Raw genomic sequence first — 8,349 nt, 5'->3', positions numbered from 1 at the left:
TGATAATGTTACAAATAAAGTGATACAGCTCCACATGCAGGAGCCAAATCATTGTACTTCCCATTTGTGCTTTCTAACTACACGGTAACAGGCTGCACACTGAGCTTTCTCTTACCACTTTTGGTTGGAGGTATCCTGGTTCACACTGCCGACAGAAATAACCAACTCTGCAAAAATAATCATTAATGTCAGGGACCAGCAGATGGCGTAATGGCTATGTCGCTGGACTCCCATGTAGTCGATCATAGTTCAAGTCTCAGACCCGGTGGCTTAAGCTCACGCCAGGTACATGTGTGTGCATGCCCAAGATCCCAAGAGAATAGAGGAGAAGGGATTGCACATGGCCATCCCCCCAGGGGGTGATTTCTCACTTTCTGTCTCTCTGTCTCTCTGTGTCTTCCTGGCAAGTGCACGTGCCCTATAGCAAAAACCTCTCCAAAAATAAAATAATAATAATTAATATAGTTTATTTCTAAGCAGAATATGAGTGACCTAGGCCCGGAGAGGATGCAAAACGTGCTTTCCTCAGGGTGATCAGCTACAGGAGTTCTTTTTATTTGATTTTGAGAGCAAGAGATAAAGTTTAGAATTTAGTGAAGTTTTTCCATTGGTCTGGCCTAAAAAGGCGGGACATGTGGAAGCAGGGGACTTGTAGCTTATTAGGTGGGTTTTACAGTTTTTAGGTTGGTGGTTGGAAAAGGACTGTTGCTGAGATCGGAAAAGAATGTACTTTAACAGTGATAAGGAGGCTTAATATCCATCACAAAGATATAATGTCAGGGACAGGATGTAGGAAGAATCCTATTATCAATGGGTCAAAATGATCTTTTAATGTTTGTGGGCATGACTACCTCCAGGCCCTCTTGCAAAGATTTTGGAAAATAGGAAAATGCAGTCAGTCAGACTCCTGTCCTCAACACAATGCACACTAAGCTTTTTAATTTTTTTAGAGATTTTTTTCTATAGGGTGCATGTACTCACCAGAGACAGAAAGTGAGAAATCACTGCCACCCCCCCAGAGGGAATGACCTCACCACAATACCCTCTCCTCCTTTCTTCTCTTGGGATTTTGGGTGCAGGAGCCCAGTGACACCATTCTGTCATCTGCTGATCCCTAAACTCTTTTAAATGTTCAGTTTTAGGACCACCAGATGGCAAAATGGTTACATCACTGAACTCCCACTTAGTCAACCACAGTTCAAGTCCCAGACCTGGCAGCTTGAAATTTGTGCCAGGCACATGTGCGTGCATGCCCAAAATCCTGAGAGGAGAATGGAGGTAAGGGGGTTGTGGCATGGCCATCCCCCCCACCCCCCACTATGGGATGATTTCTCACTTTCTGTCTCTGCTTTTTGTCTCTCTCTCTCTGGTGAGTACACATGCCCTATAGCAAAAATCTCTCTTAAAAATTTGTTTAAATTTTGATCTGATTTTTTTTTTCAGGTTTTGCTACAGGGTGCATGTCCTTGCCAAAGAGATAGAAAGAGGGAAAGTGAGAAATCACCCCCACAAAGGTATGGCCACCCCACAATCCCTTGTCCTCCAGTCTCCTGTTGGGATTTTGGGCATGTACACACACACACAGATCCGGCATGATTTTCAAGCCACTGGGTCCAGGACTTAAACTGCATAGCCAGCCATGTGGGATCTAGCACCTTAACCTCCATGCTGGTCCCAATAAAGTAAAAATTTAATTCTTTCTGTTTGTCACAATAAACTCACTTTTCACTTTTCCATGAACTTTTCTATGAACTTTTAAAAGTTCCCTCATATGTTTTTCCTCTCAGTTCTCTTGACTCATTTTCATTCCCTCAAAGATGTTTCGAGGTCCAAGAATGCCTAAATAGAAACTTATAGTTCTCTTTCTTTCAAACTATCTACTGGAAAGGGCTTCCAATTCTGATCAGGAGAAAGGGAAATCTAGAGATCTCTATAGATTTTATCTTTCTCTCCAGGTTCCCCTCTCTGTCTGCAGTGAGAGTTGCCCTCCAGGGTTCAACCAGATTCCCAGCTCCAATCGGCCTCACTGCTGCTTCGACTGTAGTCTCTGCCCAGAAGGGCAATATTCAGACATCAGAGGTAAGAGGGTTAAAAAAACCAGGCTCCTGACTTCCTTTACAAGCACTCAGATTCCTTCTCCTAAAGTTCTATTTGATATATTTTCTGATATTTGCTAATGCTTTATTCACATCACAGATTTCAGGAGAATCTGAATTCCGACTTCAAATATAAAAAGGGCTCTGTATCCACGATGGGTGCCACAAAAATACTGGTTTTTTTTTTTTTTTTTCAATTCTGTGGTCTGGCAAAGTGGTTCTCTTTAGTAAATCTATTATCCTTCCAAATGTGGAATCAGATGTGTTTGGTGCTTAGTATGGATTAATCTTTTGAGTATCTATAAAGTGCAATATTCTTCCTACATTTATAACTGGAAAGGGAAGGCTAGAAGTTCAAGTCCTTTACAAACAGTAGATGTTACACATTGCCATCAGAATCTTTGGTGAGACTCCTCTGGATCACTGGCTTAACAAAAAGTCATATTTTAAATGAAACTCAGATTCAAATGTAGTTCACGATATGCCTCCCCCATCTTATCAATGTATTTTTTAAAAATTTACTAGAAGGCACATGTACTCACCAGAGACAGTAACAGAGAGACAGAAAAAAAAGAGGCAGCACCCTTTAGTGAGGCATGGTTATACCCTAATCCCTTCTCTTTCATTTCTCCACCTACTTGAGATTTGGGGCACATACACAATTGTGCCTGGCATGTTTTTCAGCCATTTGGTCTGGGACTTGAAGCATGGTCAGCCATGTGGGGATCCAGTGCCTTAATCACCACGCCACCTGCTGGCTCAGGAACATGTTATTTTAAGAATGGGGGTCAGTCATGGTGGCACAGGGGTATTGTAATACTCTGAACCCAGATGGGAAGGTCCTGGCTTCATATCCTGAGGTCTTCTTGTACAACCAGAGTGTGCATGTTTGTGCAGATGATTCAGGCAGGATGAGGCTGGGGGTGAATCACAGTGTGAGAACTCTGTAGAAGGTGCCCATCTCTCTCTCTCTCTCTCTCTCTCTCTCTGAAGAAATAAATAAACTTAAAAAGAAAAAGGAAGTAGTGTTGCTAGAGCAACAAAAACAGTGAGAGCAATGATAAACAGTATGTAAATGTGGCAGAACACAACGGGCATTGAAGATTACATGAACTTTTCTCCAAAGTGGCGTTATAAGTGACTAAAGAATGTGTAAGGCATATGTGTTTAAGGGAATCAGCTATAGGATATGAGGTATATTTCCTACTCTGATTAAGCTTGTCTGAATGGTTGTTACCTATAGTCAAACAAACACTGCCAAATATAGTGGTTGCTTGGATTAACTCATAAAATAACTAAACCAATATACAAGACCATGTATTTTTGTTTATTTGTTTGGAGAGGTTTTTTGCTATAGGCGCGTGTGTTTGCCAGAAAGAGAGAGAGAGAGACAGAGAGACAAAAAAGTGAGAAATCACCCCCCAGGGGGGATGGCCACGCCACAATCCCTTCTTCTCCATTCTCCTCTCAGGATCTTGGGCATGCACGCACACACGCCTGGCGTGAGTTTAAGCCACCGGGTCTGGGACTCAAACCGCAGTTGACTACATGGGAGTCCAGCAACATAGCCATTATGCTATGCTAACTGCTGGTCCCCCAAGACTATGTATTAAAGACCATTTTTTTGGGTCCAACAGGTGGAGTGGTGGTTAAGGTGCTGGACTCCCACGTAGTAGCCAACTGTGGTTCGAGCCCTGGACCTGGTGGTTGGAAAATCATGCCAGGCACATGTGCGTACATACCCCAAATCCCGAGAGAATGGAGAAGGGATTGCAGAGTGGCCATCCCCCATGATGGGGCGATTTCTCACCTTCCCTCTTACTGTCTCTCTCTAGCAGGTGTACATGCCCTTTGGCAAAAACTTGGGAGAAAAAGATCATCTTTTCATTTATAGGAAAGAAATTCACTTCCAAGAGTATGAACATTGTAGTTCTCATGCAGCAGAGAATGGTAGAGATTATAGACTAAAAGTAATGCATTGCCAAAATCATTACCTTGGGGAAGATAATATAGGTTACAAAAGATAAAGTGATTCCTTATTTGTTTGCTTAGATGCAGAACAGTGTATTGAGTGTCCAGAAGATCAGTATCCAAACAAGGAGAGGAACGACTGCCTCCCCAAAACTGAAATTTTTCTATCATTTGAAGAACCTTTGGGAATGACTCTAACCTGTGTGAGTGTTTTCTTTTCCACCCTCACAGCTCTTGTTCTCATACTCTTTGTAAAACATCAAGACTCTCCTATAGTCAAAGCCAATAACAGAGGTCTCAGCTATACCCTCCTCATCTCTCTCATCTTTTGCTTCTCCTGTTCTTTGCTTTTTATTGGTCGGCCTACAACAGCCACTTGTTTCCTTCGACAAACAGTTTTTGGAATCACATTCACTGTGGCAATTTCCTCTATTTTAGCCAAAACCATCACTGTAGTCCTGGCATTCAGAGTCAAGAAGCCTGGGAGTAGAATGAAAAAGTACATGAGACAAACAACCTTTAAAACCACTGTTCTAGTGTGCTCATTGATCCAAGCAGCTCTCTGTGGAATCTGGCTGGGGACCTCTCCTCCATTTCTACACAACGACTCACAGTCTGAGCCAGGCTTCATTGTCATTGAATGTAACAAGGGTTCTATTTCTGCTTACTACTGTGTTTTGGGCTACATGGGCTTGCTGGCGCTTGTGAGTTTCATTGTGGCGTTTTTGGCCAGGAGCTTACCTAATACTTTCAATGAGGCCAAGTTCATTACATTCAGCATGCTGGTGTTCTGCAGTGTCTGGATCTCTTTTCTTCCCACTTACCACAGCACCAAGGGGAAGGCCATGGTGTCTATGGAGATCTTCTCCATTTTAGCCTCAAGTGCTGCATTATTTACCTTCATATTTGTTCCCAAGTGTTACATCATTCTGCTGAGGCCTGAAAAGAATGTTCAAGGATATTTAAAGAAAATATGACTCTGGGGTACAAGTGGCATGGTGGTTAAGGGTGCTGGACTCTCACATGGCCGACCGTGTTTCAAGTCCAAGATCTGGCAACTTGCTTTCTCGCTTTCTTTTTCTCTCTCTCTTTCTCTCACTGTCCCACTCTGGTCAAATTTAAATAAGTAAATAAAGTTACATAAAATAATTCTTTAAAAACAATGTAACTCTATAGATTTTTTTTAATGAAAGGATATCATACCTTATTTATTTATTTAGCTAGCTAGTTAGTTTAAAAGACAGGGTCTCACTGTATTGCCTAGGCTGGCTTTGAACTCACAATCTTCCTGCATCACCAGGTAACTGGGACTATAGTCTGTGCTACCATGTCTGACCCTATATTTAAAAACTAGAGAATTTTTAAAAGAATTATTTATTTAATTTTATTCATTCATTCATTTTAATTTGACCAGAGAGACACAGGGGGTGAGGGGAGCAAGAAAACAAGCCACCAGGTCTGGAACTCAAACCATGGTTGGTCATGTAGGAGTGTCCAGTGCCTTAACCACCACGCCACCTGCTGGTCCCCTTAAACTAGAGGTTTTTTTTTTTTTTTTTGGAGAGGTTTTTGCTATAGGGCACGTGCACTCACCAGAAAGACAGACAGAAAGCGAGAAATCACTCCCCAGGGGGAATGGCCATGCCGTAATCCCTTCTCCTCCATTCTCCTCTCGAGATCTTAGGCACACATGCACACGCACCTGGCGTGAGTTTAAGCCACCAGGTCCGGACTCGAACCGCGGTCGACTACATGGGAGTTCAGTGACATAGCCATTACACTAACTGCTGGTCCCAAAACTAGAGAATTTTAAATCATTGTCTAAGGTATTAAATTCCATTAATCGGGCCAGGCAGTGGCATGGTGGTTAATGTGGCTGGATCACATGGTTGACTACATAGCAGGTCCTCTGCCGGTGGCTTGATAAACAAGCCAGGTACATGCATGCACACATCCAAAAGTCTCGAGAAGAGAATGACAGGGGTTTGTGATATGGCCATCCCCCTGGGAGAGTGCTTTTTCACTTTCCCTTTCATTCTTCATCTGCTGAGCACACATGCCTCACAGCAAATTATAAAATAAAAATAAAAAAAGATAGGGGCCAGCAGGTGGCATAATGGTTAAGGGCACTGGATTCCCACTTGGCAATCGTGTTTCAAGTCCCTGACCTGGCGGCTTGCTTTCTCGCTTTCTCTCTCTCTCTCTGGTCAAATTAAAATAAGTAAAGTTAAATTAAAAACAATTAAAATTTAAAAAGGCAAATTAAAAAAAAATTCATTAAGCTAAGAAAATGGATAAGAAATGTCCAATGCACAGAAACATACTTCTCATCTAAGAAGGTCTCTCAGTATTCCACATCAAGGAAGTTCTCTAACAAAGGATGCACAAAGTTCAGAGTAATGTGCTTAATCAGGATCATTAGTAGCAGCAATGTTGTAATGGTATATATGAGGGACTTTGAAAAGTTCGTAGAAAAATGGGATTAAAAGTTTATTTTGATCCAGGGCCCAGCAGGTGGCATGGTGGTTAAGGTGCTGGAATTCCCACATGGCTGACCACGGTTCAAGTCCCGAATTTGGTGACTTGCTTTCTCCCTCTCCTTCTCTCTGTCTCTCTTCCTCTGGCAAAACTCATGTGAAAAAATAATAAATAAAATAATTTTTTAAAAAAAGTTTATTTTGATCCAAAACAATTGAAATCTATACAAAGATTTTTCCTTGTATTAATTTCCATTGAACTTTTTGAAGACTCCACTTGCACCTGTTGAAAAGTAGCCCTATTTTTACTATAAATGTATAGTGCAAATGATATTGCAGAGGACTACTTGTGAGCAGATTTTTTTTTTTTTAATTTGCCACAGAGTCAGCAGGTAATGAGGTGGTTACGGTGCTGGACTCTCATGTGGCTCACCATGGTTCGAATCCTAGATCTAGTGGTTTGCTTTCACTCTCTCTCTCTCATGTGTGCTTTCTGTCTTTCTCTAGTGAGCACATGTGCCTATAGCAAAATTAAAAGTAATAATAATAAATAATTTTTGAGAGATTTTTGCTGTAGGGCATGTGGCTTACCGGTGAGACCGAGAAACACAAAGTGAGAAATCACCCCCCCAGGGGCATGGCCACACCACAATCCTTTCTCCTCCATTCTCATCTCAGGATCTTGAGCGCACACACACACACACACACACATGCCTGGAGTGAGTTTTAAACCGCCAGATCTGGGATTTGAACTGCGGTTTACTACATGGCAGTCTGGCAACATAACCATTATGCCATCTGCTTGTCCCAAATTAAATAAATTTTTATAAAGAATTATTTATTTATTTATTATATTTTAATTTGATACACAGCATGAGCACTCACCAGAGAGAGAGAGAAAGTGAGAAAGCAAGCCATCAGATTCAAACTAGAACTGTGGTTGGCCATGAGGGAGTCCAGCACCTTAACTGCTATGCCACCTGCTGGCTCCACCAAATTAAATATTTCTTAAAAAAATATATTTGTCAGAGGGTACATGCATATGCCAGAGAAAGAAAGAGGGGAGGAAGTGAAAAAAGACCCCTCATGGGCAATGGTCATGCTGCAAGGGATTGCATCCCTTCTCCTCTATTTGTCTCTCCTTTGGGATTTGGGCATGCACACATGTGCCCAGTGTTTTTCAAGTTGACAGGGCTAGGATTTGAATTTCACGGTTAGCCCTATGGGATCCAGCCACCTTAACCACCATGCCACTAGCTGATCCAAGCAGATGTTTGAGACATGGGTTGAAAAAATAAGATATTTATTGGGAGGCCAGCAAGTGATGTGGCAGTTAAGGTGCTGGACTCCTACGTGTCTGACCGTGGTTCAAGTCCTGGACCTGGTGGCCTGTTTTCCCACTTTCTCTCTCTTTCTCTCTCTCGCACTGGTCAAATTTTAATTAATTCATTTAATTTAATAAGTCATTTTTTAAAGGCACTTAGTAGGAGGAAACAGAAGGTCATAATGCAACATTACTGAAAAATATTTAAGCTTTTTTTTAAGAGTTTTGCTATAGGGTGCATACACTCACCAGAGAGACAAAGGGAGACAGAGAGGGGAAGTGTGACATCATCACTCAAGGGAGATGGCCATACCACAGTCCTTTTTCCTCCATTCTCCTCTCAGGATTTTGGGCACTCATGTGTACATGTGATTTTCAAGTCACCAAGTCCGGATTCAAACCATGGGGATGGCTATGTGGAATCTAGTGCCGTAACAACCATGCCATCTGTTGGCTCTAAGCTATTTTTTCAGAACTCTAC

The 8,349-nt window shown here is 42.0% G+C and overlaps 1 protein-coding gene across 1 annotated transcript in view; it reads left to right on the top strand.

Annotated features, from left to right (window-relative positions):
* The first annotated feature begins 2,013 nt into the window (after window positions 1–2,013).
* ZNF789 (zinc finger protein 789) overlaps window positions 2,014–8,349 on the top strand; it is a 31,998-nt gene continuing 25,662 nt past the window's right edge. Inside the window, exon 1 of the mRNA XM_027772507.1 lies at window positions 2,014–2,079. The gene's annotated coding sequence lies outside the window, so the exon portion shown is untranslated. The remainder of the gene's footprint in view (window positions 2,080–8,349) is intronic.

Source organism: Tupaia chinensis, unplaced genomic scaffold (assembly GCF_000334495.1).
Source record: "Tupaia chinensis unplaced genomic scaffold, TupChi_1.0 Scaffold000279_1, whole genome shotgun sequence".
In the NCBI taxonomy this organism is placed as follows: Eukaryota; Metazoa; Chordata; class Mammalia; order Scandentia; family Tupaiidae; genus Tupaia; species Tupaia belangeri.
The sequence above is the reverse complement of the archived record's forward strand: the minus strand, read 5'-3'. Positions and strand labels throughout refer to the sequence as shown.